The sequence below is a fragment of the Ambystoma mexicanum genome, chromosome 4p (assembly GCF_040938575.1).
Source record: "Ambystoma mexicanum isolate Mex_15411 chromosome 4p, UKY_AmexF1_1, whole genome shotgun sequence".
Classification (NCBI taxonomy): Eukaryota; Metazoa; Chordata; class Amphibia; order Caudata; family Ambystomatidae; genus Ambystoma; species Ambystoma mexicanum.
This window is the reverse complement of record NC_090927.1, coordinates 385,171,731-385,187,370: the sequence shown is the minus strand read 5'-3', so window position 1 is coordinate 385,187,370 and position 15,640 is coordinate 385,171,731. Positions and strand designations below refer to the sequence as shown.

At 47.9% G+C, this 15,640-nt stretch overlaps 1 protein-coding gene and 1 long non-coding RNA gene across 3 annotated transcripts in view; both read right to left on the bottom strand.

Annotated features, from left to right (window-relative positions):
• Positions 1–15,640, bottom strand: part of SMC6 (structural maintenance of chromosomes 6) — a 2,412,589-nt gene that overhangs the window by 117,517 nt on the left and 2,279,432 nt on the right. The window lies entirely within an intron of this gene.
• Positions 8,254–8,823, bottom strand: LOC138452587 (uncharacterized). Its single transcript, XR_011260238.1, has 3 exons — positions 8,714–8,823; positions 8,523–8,601; positions 8,254–8,416 (listed from the first exon to the last, which is right to left on the bottom strand). It is a non-coding gene; the product is annotated as an uncharacterized lncRNA (long non-coding RNA).

The following is a 15,640-nucleotide window of genomic DNA, read 5'->3' as shown; positions in this document are numbered from 1 at the left end:
CCCAGTCAATCACAAATATTTCGGTTTCTGAGCCTTCTGGACGTCCCAAACTTTCACAGGATGTAGTGGTGGCATTCACACACCTGGACATCGATTTCCAACGTCGGCCGGCCCCCGTGGACGTACCCCTCCATCAGGATCAAAACAGGATCAGCGGAGCTCCTCCAGAGTGCGACCTCTTACATGGCCGTCCAAGCCACGCCCCCCCCATTCCTCCATAATTATGGGTGTCCATACATAAGGGTGTCCGTGCCACGCGGGATGAGACCGGTTCATGCTACACAACAAAAAATCAATCCTCTTAATAAAATGGTAATCTGTTAATATTACTGAAGCTGTAGAACAAATTCCGGAATGGGAGAATCAATATCCCCTGAAATGGGAACTTAAGGCAGTGAAATATCTCGGGGTACAATTGACCCCCAGATATGATAGGCTTTACGGGGCCAATATCCCAGACCTCCTGAAGACATTAGCAAGCGATCTAAAACAATGGCAATTACAGGAACTGTCCTGGCTAGCACGTATCATATCGGTTAAAATGACTGTTCTCCCTAAGTTCCTATATGTAGTTGGTGCTCTCCCAATTAAAATCCCAGGCCCAGCCATCCAAACACTACAGAAAGAAGTGCTGAATTTTATCTGGGGGGGGGGGGGAACCGAGAATCCCTAAAAAAGTACTATTCAGACCACAAGCCCTGGGGGGACTGGGGGTTCCTGAATTTCGTAGATACCTATGGGCAGCACAAATAACCCTGATGCTACAATGGACATCTGGAGCAGACCCGAATCAGTGGGTCACATTGGAAAAAGCAGTGACCAAAACGCCCCTTAAGAATCTGGGCTTCCTTGCCACACGTCATAGAGAAAAGGGAGGTCAACTACTGGAATCAACCAGAACTACTCTATGGTATTGGGACAGGGTACTGAGAAATAAGAAAATCAAAGGGGGGAAAGGGCCACTTACCCCGATTGCTCATAACCCGGAATTTACCCCAGGAATGCAGGCTAACTTCTGGACACACTGGGGGGGCAGGGAAAATAATATGGTCCTGGGGGATCTCTATGCAGATGGGTCCCCTTTGACGTTTGAGGAATGCAAGGCCAAATTTGTCATACCGGAATGGGAGCGATACCATTATATTCAACTTAGACACTGGGTCTCAAACGCAAAAGTGAAAGAAGAAGCAACTAGGAGCCCCACAGGGCTAGAGCTGACAATACAAGAAGGCCAACTAGATAAGGGAATAACTAGATTATACTGATTAATGGGGGTGACAGACCCTGAAGAGAAACTTACCTACATGCACAAGTGGGAGAAAGATACAGAGGAGCCAATCTCTGGAGATACTTGGAGCTGTATCTGGGATAGAACCGCCAGGATTTCTAGATGCATCTCAATAAAAGAAGCAAACTCTGCCTTTGCTGGTACATGACGCCTGTGCAAATGCATGCTATCAATCCGGAATATCCTGCTGCTTGCTGGAGGATTTGCGGTCAACCTGGGGATCTTATCCACATGTGGTGGTCCTGCCCACTAGTGGAAACCTATTGGAAAGAGATCCTAAGCCACATTAAAGAAATTACAGGTGTGGGGCTCCCCTCTGATCCACTGGTGGTGCTCCTGGGGGAAGCGGTCGAAGGATATTATGCAACTTCAGGGCCTACAGCCTCGCTCATCACTCACATGCTGAGCGTGGCCAGACTCACGATCGCACAGGCATGGAAGAATAAGAATGGACCAGTAGTGGCCATGTGGTGGGTGAGACTATGGGGAGTGATGGCCATGGAAAAAGTAACAGCAATGGCTGACGGCTCCTACTCAAAATATCTGAACATTTTGGCTACATCTCCATGAATTTACAGACGATAAAGAACAGATATACTTTAAACCCAGGTTGCTTCGTGCAATATCCATCATCTGAGAAATACAAACACTAACTGAAAAATGACACTACCGGTTGAACTTTTAAAATAAGAATAGAACACTTTTTCATCCACAAGTTGGGAAATGGGTGGGGAGGGGGAAAGATTGACTGTTATTCATATGGTTAATAAACATGAGCAATGGAATTGTAAAGTATTGAAGCCCCAAGATGGGGCAAGAAAGAGTTGGCATGAACAAAACAATGATCATTATTTGTTTATTGGTGTATACATATCTATGTTGCTCAAAACCTTAAATAAAGTTGGTAAATGGTAATCTGGGTGGGAGCAAGCACACGTGGGGCATGGCTTCAGCATAAGAGCTCTGCCCATCGGTAATAACCATGAGTCCTTTTCACAGTGCTAAATGGGCCAAGCTAACTAGATCTTTTAGGGCAAAATTTCTGGTGGGGGTATGGAGGAGAAGGGATTATAGACTAGTAGTACAGTAGTCACTAGAGTAAGTAACTTAGTTACTGCTAGGTCTTGTACCCTTTCCTTAAATAGTTACTGGAGAGTACTAAGCAAATTTCTCTTAGTGAAGCAAGGCCCAAATCAAGAGAATAGATTCTGTAGGATAGCTTTGTCAAACCTAGTGTCTTTTCTTGAGCTGGCGACCATACAATATTTGCATGAGGTAAAGCAAACTACCATACTTGGAGATTGAGGGTAGTTTCAGAACCAACAAGCGAACCCTCTATAAAAGAAAAAAGATCCTTTGAACATCAAACAAAACACGCTTGTGGTTTAAAGCGGTTTGTCGTTGCGGGGAAGACATTCACAGAATTCGTCACATTTTAGACAGAATTAACCAGAGCATAAATCCACGTGATACAAAAATACATATGTGATTGATTATTTTTTCCAATTTACAGTAAAAAAGCATAACAAAAAGATCTTACAGATTATACCAGCGTCTCATTAAGCCAGAAAACACACTGTGTCCATGGTGGACTTGTACCCTACACATTAGATTCTAGAGAAATCTCCTCCAATGACTTACTCTTTAAAGTGACTCATGCTGTGCAACATCACACTTATCATACCTCACTCTGCACTCTTCCACCACTAGCATCTCATTCATTGCATTCTCATCTTCTCATATTCATACTCAGTATATAAAACGTTTATACCAACTGAAACAGGCCCATGGGGTAAAGACCATGTGGCTGCCTCAGCAATAACATCTCATGGCACTTGCCTCTGAAAATCCACTGAAATAGCTTACTATGTTGTCTCTCAGACTTTCTCTAAATATAATATCTCTCAGAGCCTCAGCACAGAGGCGCCAAGTCGGTATCCTTGTTCTCGGGGGCTGATATTGTTAACCCAGTATTAACGGTGAATGGTTCGATAGGACCCTCGCTTTATATTCCTTAAGTGTTACCTCCGACATTAGTTCATGTGCGACACACATGTAATCCAGCCTAGTGTGCAAATTTTGTTGGGCTGAGTAATGGGAGTCTCTCTGGCATATGTTGCACTCTCCATGCGTCTTCGAACCCCAAGTCCATCAGCAGTGTCTGCAGCGCTCTGGCTGCTGGGGCAGGTCTATCTATTTTATTATCCGATCTATCGATTCTCGGATTCAGCGTGCAATTAAAGTCTCCTCCCCAGACCACCACCACCCCCCACCCAGGCACCTGCCCATCTTACTATACAGAGACCTAAAATACGCCGCTGTATCTTGGTTCGGGGCATATGTATCGATCATACTTATTTCTCCGTTTTCTACCAGCCCTCTTATCATTACCATCCTCTGCCACCTTGGATTGTAGCAGCTGGAAAAGGACATGCAGTGCTCTGGCATAGGTTGCCCCCATTATATCCCTTTCTCGGCAACCCATAGCATTGCCTCATGTCACTTATCTTGTACCTCTCGTCTCCGATCGTCATCATCGTCCAAGCAACCTTGGGCGTCCAGCCAGGGCATCGCTTCGTCCGGGGTGTAGAAGAAATGTATTTTGCTCTTATGTATTATCTTGAGTCTTGCAGGATATAGAAGCATGTATTTAAGGCCATCTGTGCCTAGTCTCCTCTTCACGGCTACAAATCCGTAGCGTTGTCTTTGCACTTGCATGGTGTAGTCGGGGTATGCAGTTATGGTCGCTGCTGCTCTTTTTATCGTCCCTCCTTTCCTGAAGAACTCCAGGATCTTCTCTCGGTCTCTATAGTTCAGGATTTTCGCTATAAATCGCTCGGGGCGGGGCGCCTGGTTGCGGCCTTCGCATCAGGGCTCTATGTGCGCGTTCAATTGCGAATCCTTGAGAGAGCTTGCCGGCCCCAATCTCCTGCATAATCATGCTCTCCACGTAGTCCGTTGGATCTTGGCCTTCCTCTCCCTCTGGAAGGCCCACCACGCGTATGTTGTTACTTCTCGCTCTTCCTTCGGCCTCCGCTGCTCGGTTCTCTAGGTTCAATACTTGCTGCTTTAGTACGTGGACCTCCTTAGCATTGCTGGTGCTGGTTTCTGTGTTGTTTTTCACCGCACTTTCCAGACTAGTCGTCCTCTCTGCTAGCGCCCTCATGTCTTGCCGTAATAGATTGACCTCTATTCCCACTGCGTCTATTCTGGTCTCCAGCGCCACTTTTAAGTCTGCCATCGTTGTCCCCCACAAGGTTTTCAGTTCTGTGATAGCAGCTAGGATCGCCTGGTCATCTCTCAAGGGGGCGATTTCCGCTGACCCGCTGGTGGGGGTCTGTGCTGGGGCGGTCGGGGTCTTAGAAAATATATCTATAGTTGATTGTTTAGCCTTCGCTTTGCCTCCTCTCACCGACATTATCCCACTCTTGGATGAGTAATTGCGAGTCGCCAACACCTTGCCCTGGACCCAAAGTCAATACTGCTTTATGTGTTGTGCTGACCGGATTTTGATCTCTGCCCCTTCGACGTCCACCAGCACTGTTATGGCCGTGGGGGTTGTGCACAATGCGTGTCTGCTTGCTCCTCCGTTACATACAACACTTTTCACCAGCAGTGACTGTGTGACTGGCCTCCACGCCCCAGCCTGCGTTATGTCTATTTTCGGTCTGTAGATACCAACCTTCGGGTGGGAGCGGGCGCCATCTTGTTTGAATTTTCACCGTTTTCCGCTGCTACGGGCTGTATCACTTCACGGCGATACTTTGTTACGCGTAGGCCCAAGTGTGCGCTGATCTGCCAGACTACCGAAGCGTGTCAGCTATGATCCCTGCTGCAGCCACTCACTTGTATCCAAGTCCCCTCCAGTATTTCAGATCTGCTTTTATTATCAAGCGGCGCCGTTCCACGATTTCCCAATGTGGCTGTCCAAAGGCTCGCCCCTTTCTTCTCGCATGGACGCCCTTTTGTATCTCTCGCTGACCGAAGCTCGCTACCTTTTTTTAACTCACAATGCAGCACTCCGTGAACAGTTATTGCCAGCTCCACGACCTCTGTATGCCTCTCGTATTCACGTATTCATAGTTCCAATAAGGCAGCACTCGGCAGGCTCAAAGTATGTTTTTTTGGTCGGATCAGTGCCGGATTAGCAGGAGCTCGTAGGGATCACGTCCAAGCCCGTGGCCATGTAGCCACGCCCCCCTCATCATTAATGTCTACCTTAATGGCACCATCACGGTCCAAGGTCCTAAAGCCAATCTCCTCCTCTTTGATAGGTGCTTCCCTCACCTCATCAATTTCCTTTATCTTTATCTTCTGCTGTCCCCTCCTCTCCCCCCTTGGCTCCCTTGCCCTCTCTTTCCTCCTCCTCTATCCCACCTCGGGCTCCTTGTCCTCCGTAGGGCGTACCTCTGATTTGTACCCTTCCGGGGTAGGTCTTTAAGGCTGGCAACCTTCTTCCTCTTGCCACTCTCAACTCTCGGGCTGCTGTCAAACACTCCTTTGAGATCTGCACCTCCTTGAAGAACTTGTCCTCGGTCTTACCATGACATGGTTCACGGCCAGCTCTGTCACAAGCTTTGACACTCTCCTCCCTGATGGCTACAAGATCCTCTCCGCACCCAGATACTCCCGGTCCGCAGGGGGTGTAGCCCAGATCTTTCCTGAGTGAATTCCTGCCTCTATTATTCCCACTCAGACTTACTCTTCTTTTGAATGTCTTGTCTGCAGACTCTCTCTCCGGCCTCCTGGTCAAATTACTTTATTTCTCTCTGAATGGGCGGACCTCTCCTCCTCGTTCCTGGCCTCAACCACAACTCCTCCTCCTTGGTGACCTCATTATCCATCTAGACTCTCCTTGTTCCTCCTCTGTACTCTTCCGTGACCCTCTGCAACCCCCAGTCCCTTTCTATCCTCCCCTCTGGCCCAACTTACTCTGCAGGGCACACACTTGATGTCTTGATCTCCTCTAACCTCCGCCTCTCCATCCCTCTGACCACTCCTCTCTCCTGGAGTGATCGCTCCCTCCTCTCATCTCTCCCTCTCTTCCCCTCCCCCCCCAGGCCAAGCCTACCCCTACACTGCCACCTACCTTATCAGACATCCAGCCCATGAAGAATGTGTCTTTGCAGGCTTTTGCCGTCACCTTCTCTGCCCCCCTCACCCTCGGCTGACTCACATCCTGACACAGCCCTGTCTTTGCTCTACTCTTCTATTTCTGATACTCTTGCCCCCGTCATGAGGATCCATTTGAAGCCCAAAGCCAATTGCAATTCTTGGTATGACTCTGACCTAGCTACTCTAGCTACACAGAGGAAATGGAGGGCTTCTTGTTCATCCTCTGACAAACTGGCCTGTCGCCTGTTCTAAAGGCAAAACCGACTCTCTGTCCACACCAAGAAGAGAGCCCACATCCAAGCATGTGTCTCTGAGGCATCTAACAACTCGGCCGATTTCTTTAAAATCTGCAAGGAGCTGGCCAACCCTGCTGCAGTCTCTCCCCCTCCTGTCGCCTCCCAGGTCCTTTGCAATGCTCTTGCCTCTCACTTCATCTCAAAAACCCAGGACATCCTGTCCGTCTACTCCCCTTCCCCTTCTGTAAACTCTGACACTCCTTCAGCCACCCCCACACCCTCTTTCTCGACCCTTTCCTCATTTCTCCCCCGACGAGGTCGCTAGACAAGTCCGATCTATGAAACAGGTTCATCCCTGTTCTTCTTAACCATCAAGGACCACATTGATACCCTCGCCCCTGGCCCTTGCGATTTCTGCAATCTTTCCTTTGCATCAGGAGCCTTCCCCCTCCCCTCTGTAGCACTCTCTTGTGCATCCTCTTCTCAAGTAACCCACAGCTCATCCTTCTTGCCCAGCTAACTATCGCGCAATTTCCATTACTCCTTTTCTGGGCAAACTCCTGGAAAAGCTGGCCATCTCGCAGCTTAACCTTCATTCTGATTCTGTTGGCTGTCTTCACAACCATCAATCTGGCTTTAGAGCTGCCGGAAGCACGGCAACTGCTCTCCTGATCTGTGAAGATCTGCTCTCCAACCTTGACTCTAACCTTCCCAACTGTCCTCATCCTACTCGATCTCTCTTCTGTCTTCGACACAGTCAACCATACCATCCTGTGACAACCTGGGTATCACTGATCAGGCTCTGGCCTGGCTGACCCCTTTCGTCTCCGAGCGACCCTCCAAGGTCCAACTTGGGTCCTTCCGTTCATCTATCTCCCTTTCTACCCGCAGTGTTCCCCAGGGGTCTAACCTCACGCCCTGGATCCTCAACCAATACTTGGTAATTCTCGCCCACCGCATTGCCATTTTCGGCTTCAATTTCCAGTACTATGTCGACGACACAACTTATTTTCAGGCTTCCCTCGGCCACTTCCTCTCTATCTCTCATCTCTGATAGCTTATATAGCTTATCTGCCATTCAGGATTGGTGTGCTGTCAACAATCTCTGCTGGAATGCCAGCAAGACAGAGATGCTCCTCATCTGCACACCTTCACCCTCCTTTCCCCTCACTCTCTGGCCGGCCTCCCTTGGCCCTCTTCCTACCCCCACCTGCGAGGCTAAGAACCTCAGGGTCATCTTTGATTCCACGCTTTCCTTCTCTGCCCACATCTGTGATGTCTCTAAAAAGTAAAACTTCCTATTGCACCTCCTCAGAGGTACTCTGTCTTTCCTCTACTGCCGCGAAAAACTATAAATTGGATCAGTGAAACGGGTTAACTCTGGTAGAATTTAGAACATATCATCTTTTATTTAAATTGTTTTATTACAAAAATATATCATTAATTACATAAGAATTCTAAAAACATCAACAATTCATCATCTCTTTCATACCTTCATACAATCCCCATTCTGACATATCTATCTAAAAAAACATCAAGTGATACCCAATGCTTAATTTTTAGTAGAACATCTATTATTGCTGTTTGTTAACATTTTTCAGCAATGACCCAGTCCATAGTTTCAAGTGTCATTGTATAACTGGTATGATGTTTGACCAGATATCGTATTTCTAGAGAAAAGCGTCGACACGTGTTTCGGTCAGAGACCTTCTTCAGGACGTTGGGCAGGAGGACACTTCTCCGCCCTATTATATACTTGTATGGGCCAAAGTTCAATCTAAAAACAATAAGAAAAACCAGAATGTCAACCCTATTTCTTTTTAGAGGTGACGCATTAGTGTCACATTGTGTCAAAATTAAATCGAGACACTCGCCTTACTCACCCCCAAGAAGCAATTCCTAGGATCGTGAGAAAGGACCCACGGGATTAATCCTCCACTGGTCTCGGTATTTATATCGAGCCTGTGGAATCAACACATACCAAAAACACATTTAATATTTATTCCATGAATCAAAACGAGACTTGTAACTATACAACTGTCAAGCTAAGAATGATATAAAAAAGGCCACTTACACCTATCTGGTGGCACAAGGAGCAACTCGTGCGAGGACTGCACGGTTATGTAAGTCGGACGTGCACTGATGTATTGCAAGCACTAAATCCTCACTGGACCCATCAACAACTGCAATAGAATTAGAAATATACGGATTAGCCCCCGTAAATCACACAGTGTCACTTTGTTTTCTAATATATGATCACCATCGTGCTGGACTCATCTGTTGTCAACATTAAACTCGGAGTACCGATGCTCTAGCCTTCTTTCACAAGCTGCTTACCCCCGTGAGAACATCATACTCGAAGTGCCATCACTGACAACATCTCAGCTTACTGGTAAACTATACCACTCTCATATAAATAACTTGAGCTACATGTTGTTTTTAACACTACGTATGCCCTCGCCATACTGCCATCGTTTAAATCATGCCTATTATCGCACATACTTCTTACCTCAGTCCAGTCGATCGACAACCATAAACAGGAGAACCACTGTTCCGGACGGCGTTCAATTCGCGCGTAACTGCCGACTCAATCGGAAGCAATGGACATAGAAAAGGGGACCAGCTAATATCCTCATGCATAGACACAAAAAAGGGACTCTCTCCGGGCAAACCACTAGTGTCACGCAACCAGTCCACTCATTTTAGAAAAATGCACGCTTCATGGTTCTGTGTCTCGAACCCCATGCCCGGCTGATCAACAATGGTCATGGTGATCGATTGAACGCCGTCCGGAACAGTGGTTCTCCTGTTTATGGTTGTCGATCGACTGGACTGAGGTAAGAAGTATGTGCGATAATAGGCATGATTTAAACGATGGCAGTATGGCGAGGGCATACGTAGTGTTAAAAACAACATGTAGCTCAAGTTATTTATATGAGAGTGGTATAGTTTACCAGTAAGCTGAGATGTTGTCAGTGATGGCACTTCGAGTATGATGTTCTCACGGGGGTAAGCAGCTTGTGAAAGAAGGCTAGAGCATCGGTACTCCGAGTTTAATGTTGACAACAGATGAGTCCAGCACGATGGTGATCATATATTAGAAAACAAAGTGACACTGTGTGATTTACGGGGGCTAATCCGTATATTTCTAATTCTATTGCAGTTGTTGATGGGTCCAGTGAGGATTTAGTGCTTGCAATACATCAGTGCACGTCCGACTTACATAACCGTGCAGTCCTCGCACGAGTTGCTCCTTGTGCCACCAGATAGGTGTAAGTGGCCTTTTTTATATCATTCTTAGCTTGACAGTTGTATAGTTACAAGTCTCGTTTTGATTCATGGAATAAATATTAAATGTGTTTTTGGTATGTGTTGATTCCACAGGCTCGATATAAATACCGAGACCAGTGGAGGATTAATCCCGTGGGTCCTTTCTCACGATTCTAGGAATTGCTTCTTGGGGGCGAGTAAGGCGAGTGTCTCGATTTAATTTTGACACAATGTGACACTAATGCGTCACCTCTAAAAAGAAATAGGGTTGACATTCTGGTTTTTCTTATTGTTTTTAGATTGAACTTTGGCCCATACAAGTATATAATAGGGCGGAGAAGTGTCCTCCTGCCCAACGTCCTGAAGAAGGTCTCTGACCGAAACACGTGTCGACGCTTTTCTCTAGAAATACGATATCTGGTCAAACATCATACCAGTTATACAATGACACTTGAAACTATGGACTGGGTCATTGCTGAAAAATGTTAACAAACAGCAATAATAGATGTTCTACTAAAAATTAAGCATTGGGTATCACTTGATGTTTTTTTAGATAGATATGTCAGAATGGGGATTGTATGAAGGTATGAAAGAGATGATGAATTGTTGATGTTTTTAGAATTCTTATGTAATTAATGATATATTTTTGTAATAAAACAATTTAAATAAAAGATGATATGTTCTAAATTCTACCAGAGTTAACCCGTTTCACTGATCCAATTTATAGTTTTTCGCTGCATAATACCTGAAGGATCAGGAACTAGAGTGCAGGTCTACCCCTTTGTTTCTTTCTTTCCTCTACTGCCCCCAGAAGCTCAGTGTCTCCTGAGTCCTGGTTCTCTCTAGGGTGGACTATTGTAACTTCCCCTTTCTAAATCTACCTGTGTCTACTCTCCGCCCTTTGCAACTCATCCAGAACAGGACTGCAAGACTGGTCCTTGGCCCTCAAACCCTGGGATCATATCTCTCCAGCCCTGAAATCTCTCCACTTGCTCCCAGTGAATGCAAGGATTAAATTCAAAACCCTTTGCATTGTTCACAAGGCTTTCTGGGTCCTGGGTCCAAAATATCTTCAGCTGTCCCTCTGTAAATACCTCCCCTCTTAAGCTCTTCGCTCCTCTACCTCCAACTCTCTCAGGGTCAGTCGTTTTTCAAAGAAATGAGCTGTGGGTAATCTCTGTCTTCGGCTGGGGCCTCCTTCTGGAACAGCCTCCCTATGACTCTGAAACTTGAGGAGAACCATCTCTGGTTCCAGAAGCTCCTCGAGATCTTCCTCTTTGCTTCGGCCTTCTCTTGGCATCATGCACCTGGCCTACCCTCAGACTTCCGAGCCCAGGTACCTGCTCACCCTGCCACCCACCCGCACTGCCTCCTGGCAATCCCTTGCACTGGGGTCTCCATCTGTAACCATAAAGCCCCCACTTCCCCCCTTTTGTTCCTGCACTGATCAGACATACCCGGTCTGCTACCTTAAAGCAAGCACTTGCTGCTCGCTGGCTGGCTGCACTACCACTGTTTGTTGCCTTTTATTATTTACTTATTTTATTATTTATCTTTTTTCCTTTGCTCCGCACTTTCCCACTTCTCCCCCTTCCATGCACTTTTCCCGTGTCAATGGGTCTAGTAAGATCGTTGTTTTTGTTCTACCTTGTTCCCCTCCCTTGCCTTGTCGTGCTCTGAAACACTTGTGTACGAGCGCGATACAAATAAAATATCATAATTTATCAATTTAGTAGCTCGAAGCCAGGCAGTCCTTCTCATGTCCATGGAGATGCATATGGCCCGGCCAGAGGTGTCAATGTGGGCCACGGTGGACTCCATAATATCTTGTGCCACCAATTTAGCCTCCACCAGTACCACCTTGAAACTTGCCTGGCTCTACACTGGAAGTTCTGGAAGGAAGTCAGCTATTTCCCGCCAAAGCCTCTTGTTAACGGCTGCCAGCATGTCAACCGCATTGGATTGACGAAGGTGCAGAGAGGCGTTGGACTAAAGCTTCTTTCCATAAGCCTCCAAGATCTTCTTCTCCTTGCCTAACAGCGCCGAGGACGACTGAGGGTGTGTCAAAAGCAAGAGTGGATCCCCCTCCATTTGCCTATCCTTGGCATTGAGGTGCCGATTGACAACTTGGGCCAAGTGGGGCTTAACCCACCCCTTTTTGGCCAAGGCGACAAAGTCCTTCTGCATCAGGATCCCCGTTCTAGCCACGGGGCGTAGAGTGAGGACCTCAGCCAGACCCCCACCCCTGGTTGTTTGACCTCGGTTTGAGGAAGCCCCAAGTACTCTGCCAAACCTGCAAGCCGTTCATGGAAGGCCTTGGCTGATGACAGCGTGTCAGGGTCCTCTTCCTCGTCAGTGTTCACCAGGGTGTCCCGCTGGTCTGGAGCGGTGGATGAGTGCTAGGTGCCGAGGGCTGCAGTGTGGGGACCGGAGCCGGAGGCTGCAGCAGATGCCGGTGTTGAACTGCCTGAACTGTGGGAGGCAGGGGAGCCGGAATTGAAGAAGACAGCAAGGGCAGCAGGGGTTGCAACGGGGCCTGCGGTGCTTGAGCTATAGGAGGAATGACTAAGCGCAGGCGCCGGAGGGAACATGTCCCTTATCACATCCCAAAGGATGGCCCCCATCTGAGGAGATCTCATCAGAGCGAGAACCTTTTAAAAAAAACCTGTCCTCACAGGCCAGCGGGTGGCAGGTGATGTTGACGGGGTAGCAGGCAGCTGCTGGGGCCGGTGCATACTCTGTCTAGCTGGTTGCGGGGTAAACCTGCCTTGCGATGCTGATGGATAAGCTGTAGGCCACGTACCTGGTTGACACCAGTCCCACCTTGTAACTCGTTCTCGCACCTGCTCCGCTCCAAGGGGCGGTATCAGTTGAGCGGCCATTTGGTCTGGTGCGGCGGCCATTTTATCGAGCTGCGCACCACATGCCAAAGTCCTGGTGCTTGGCTCAATGGGCCTGTCCTCCTCCAGGACTCTTTGTGGTGGAGCATGAGACCTACCCTGCACCACAGGACGGGGCCTGGTAGGTGTGTTGCCCTCGGCAGTATCGCCAGTAGTGCTGTATGCAGCGCCCCCTCGGACATGTGGCCGGTACTAGGGCGTAGTAGTCCCTCGGGTGTACCCCCGTTAAAAGACACTTGTGGTCCCTCAGCAGTGTCTCTTGAAGGATCTAATAACCCCTGAGCTGAAATAGCCATGGTGCCAGTGCTGGTGCGAGAACCTGAAAGGTTCCTCCCGCTTGGGCATTTCTTTGGGAAGGAGACGCCCTTACGAGGTGCAATGGAAAAAAGCGGCCTTACCTTGGGCCATGACTTATGTCTGACGAAGTCCTTCAAGTCCTCTGGAGGAGACTTCTCAAAGAGCTCCCTCCACTGAGCTAGCCTGTTCTTCGGAGCACGAGGTGTAAGCGCGTCGCACACGGCACAACCTTCCTGTCCCTAGCGAGGGACGCCCATGCAGTATGGAGGAAAGGGGACAGGACGTTGGAGTAAGCTTCAGGACCCTCTGAATGGAGAACTTACTTAACAGTAATGTTCCATCCATTGATTCTTCTGCCACACTCTTGATAGACCATCCCCTCAGCTACATATGCTCTGAAAAATTCAACAGGGGGCGTAGTGAGGCTTGGCGTAATCTCCTCAACCTCTGCATATCTCAACCGCGCCACTCAGACTCCGAACGTGATGTCGGCGATAAAACCACAGCAACACTATACCCCCCATACCTCAGTTCCCAACCTTTTTCTCCTGTGGTCAGCAGCTGAGGGATGGATTCTCAGACACAAACAATAAAGAAAGAGGGAGAGAACCATTCAACTCCCCTATTCACAACTATTTTTTTTGGTGAACAGGCACATGAGCTAAATAGCTAATTAAGGTTTCAACTTGTTTGTTTTTGTTTGTAATACTTTATATCGATGCAAAGCGTCAACTCTTCCTTGAAGACTCACCCCAAAAAGAACTCACTCAGCCAAACAAGATTTCATAGGGGGAGAGGGAGGGCGATGAGGAATCTGTGGGAGAAGAATCCATAAAAAAACATACCAGGAAGTAATTTCTCCTTCAATTGATTGCATTCCCCCACAGATTCCTCATATTGATAGATTCACAAAGCAGTACCAATTTCCGGCGTTAAGATGGAAGCTGAAACTAAGAAGTTCTGCAACACCGCTCTCCCAAACCGGGTATGTCTACCCTATGCCAAATCCAGGCTATAATGTTTGGAAAAAGTGTGGAGGGGCGATCATATTGCAGCTTGCTCCATCCTGAATTGGGAAAATGCGACAAACAGCTGATCATCTCGTCAGCTGTCCTAGCCACATAAAAAGTCAACACCCTCTTGGAGTAGAGTTTATGGAGCCTCTCTTTCTCCTTGGATGAAAGAGGCAGAGAGAAAAACACTGGCAACTCCACCCGCTGGGAAATGTGGAAATAGGTAGGAATTTGGGTCAGACTTTCTTCAAAACCTTTTCTTTGAAGAACTTCAAAAAAGGTGCCTACAAGAAAAGCAACTGAGGCTCGCTAACACATCTTGCAGATGTGAAGGCCACAAAAAAGGCAGTCTTCAAAGTAAGCAGCCGAATAGAAGCAGAATGTAAAGGATCAAATGAAGCTGCCATCAGGAAAGTAAGAGCCACATTCAGATCCCAAGATGGGAGGATAAAGGGCGGAGGAAACATTTACAAGGCGTTTCAAAAATTGGGCCATCACAAGTATGGAGAAAAGGGAACCTTGTTCCTGGGAGCTCAAAGGAGGACAAGGCAGCCACAAAGCCTGTAACTATGCCTATTTTCAGTGCCAAAGAGCAGAAGGATTAAAGAAATTCCATTACAGTGGACAGAGGGCATGATATGGGGTAGGGCCCTCGGCCTCTACACCACACCTCAAACCATATCCACCCGCACACATAAATAAATCTGGTGGAAGGCCTGTGCACAGCCAGTAGCACCTCCTCAATGCCCCCATATACGGGAACTCCCTCAAGAAAAACTGTTTGCATTTTGTGTTCTCCCTTGTGGCAAACGGATCCACTGATGGGATCCCCCCAGAGGGAGAATATTTCCACAATGTCATCCGGCCATATCTCCCATTCATGAGAGACTATATTCTGCCTACTCAGAGCATCCGCCAACCTCTTCTCCGCTGATGCCAGGTGGGCTGTTGAGGCGAAGATCCTGTTCTCCAGAGGCCAGAACCACCGCTGGATAGCATCCTTGCACAAGGGCAGTGACTGAACATCCCCTTGAACTGTGGTGTTCTGCCAAAATCAGGCATTTTTTCTTCTTGAGGGATGGCACAAAAGATGTCACGGCTATCCTGATCGCTTGCAGCTCCAGCGGTGATGTGCCAGCAGCATTACACCGGGTACCAAAGACCACTCGCTTGGAAATCCCCAGAGTGAGTGCCCCACCCTTCAGGGAGTGACGACTTGCTTGTGCTTCTGGCCAATGTGGCCAAAATGGTTCCCTTGCCATAATGCTCTCCCTGTTGGCCTACCAAGAGTAACTGCCCTCCGATATCCGGAGGACATTCAACACATGTTGAAATACTGCAACCACTGACCACACACAAGCCACTCAACGGAGGGCAACCGCAGCCTGGGCCTCTGGCACAAGGTAAATGCAGGAGGCCATGAGACCCAAGAGACCGAGGAAGGTGTCAGACTGCCAGAGTTCTGGAACTGTGCGACCATCTGACTGATGTTGGTGACTCTCTCATCAGGGAGAAAGACCT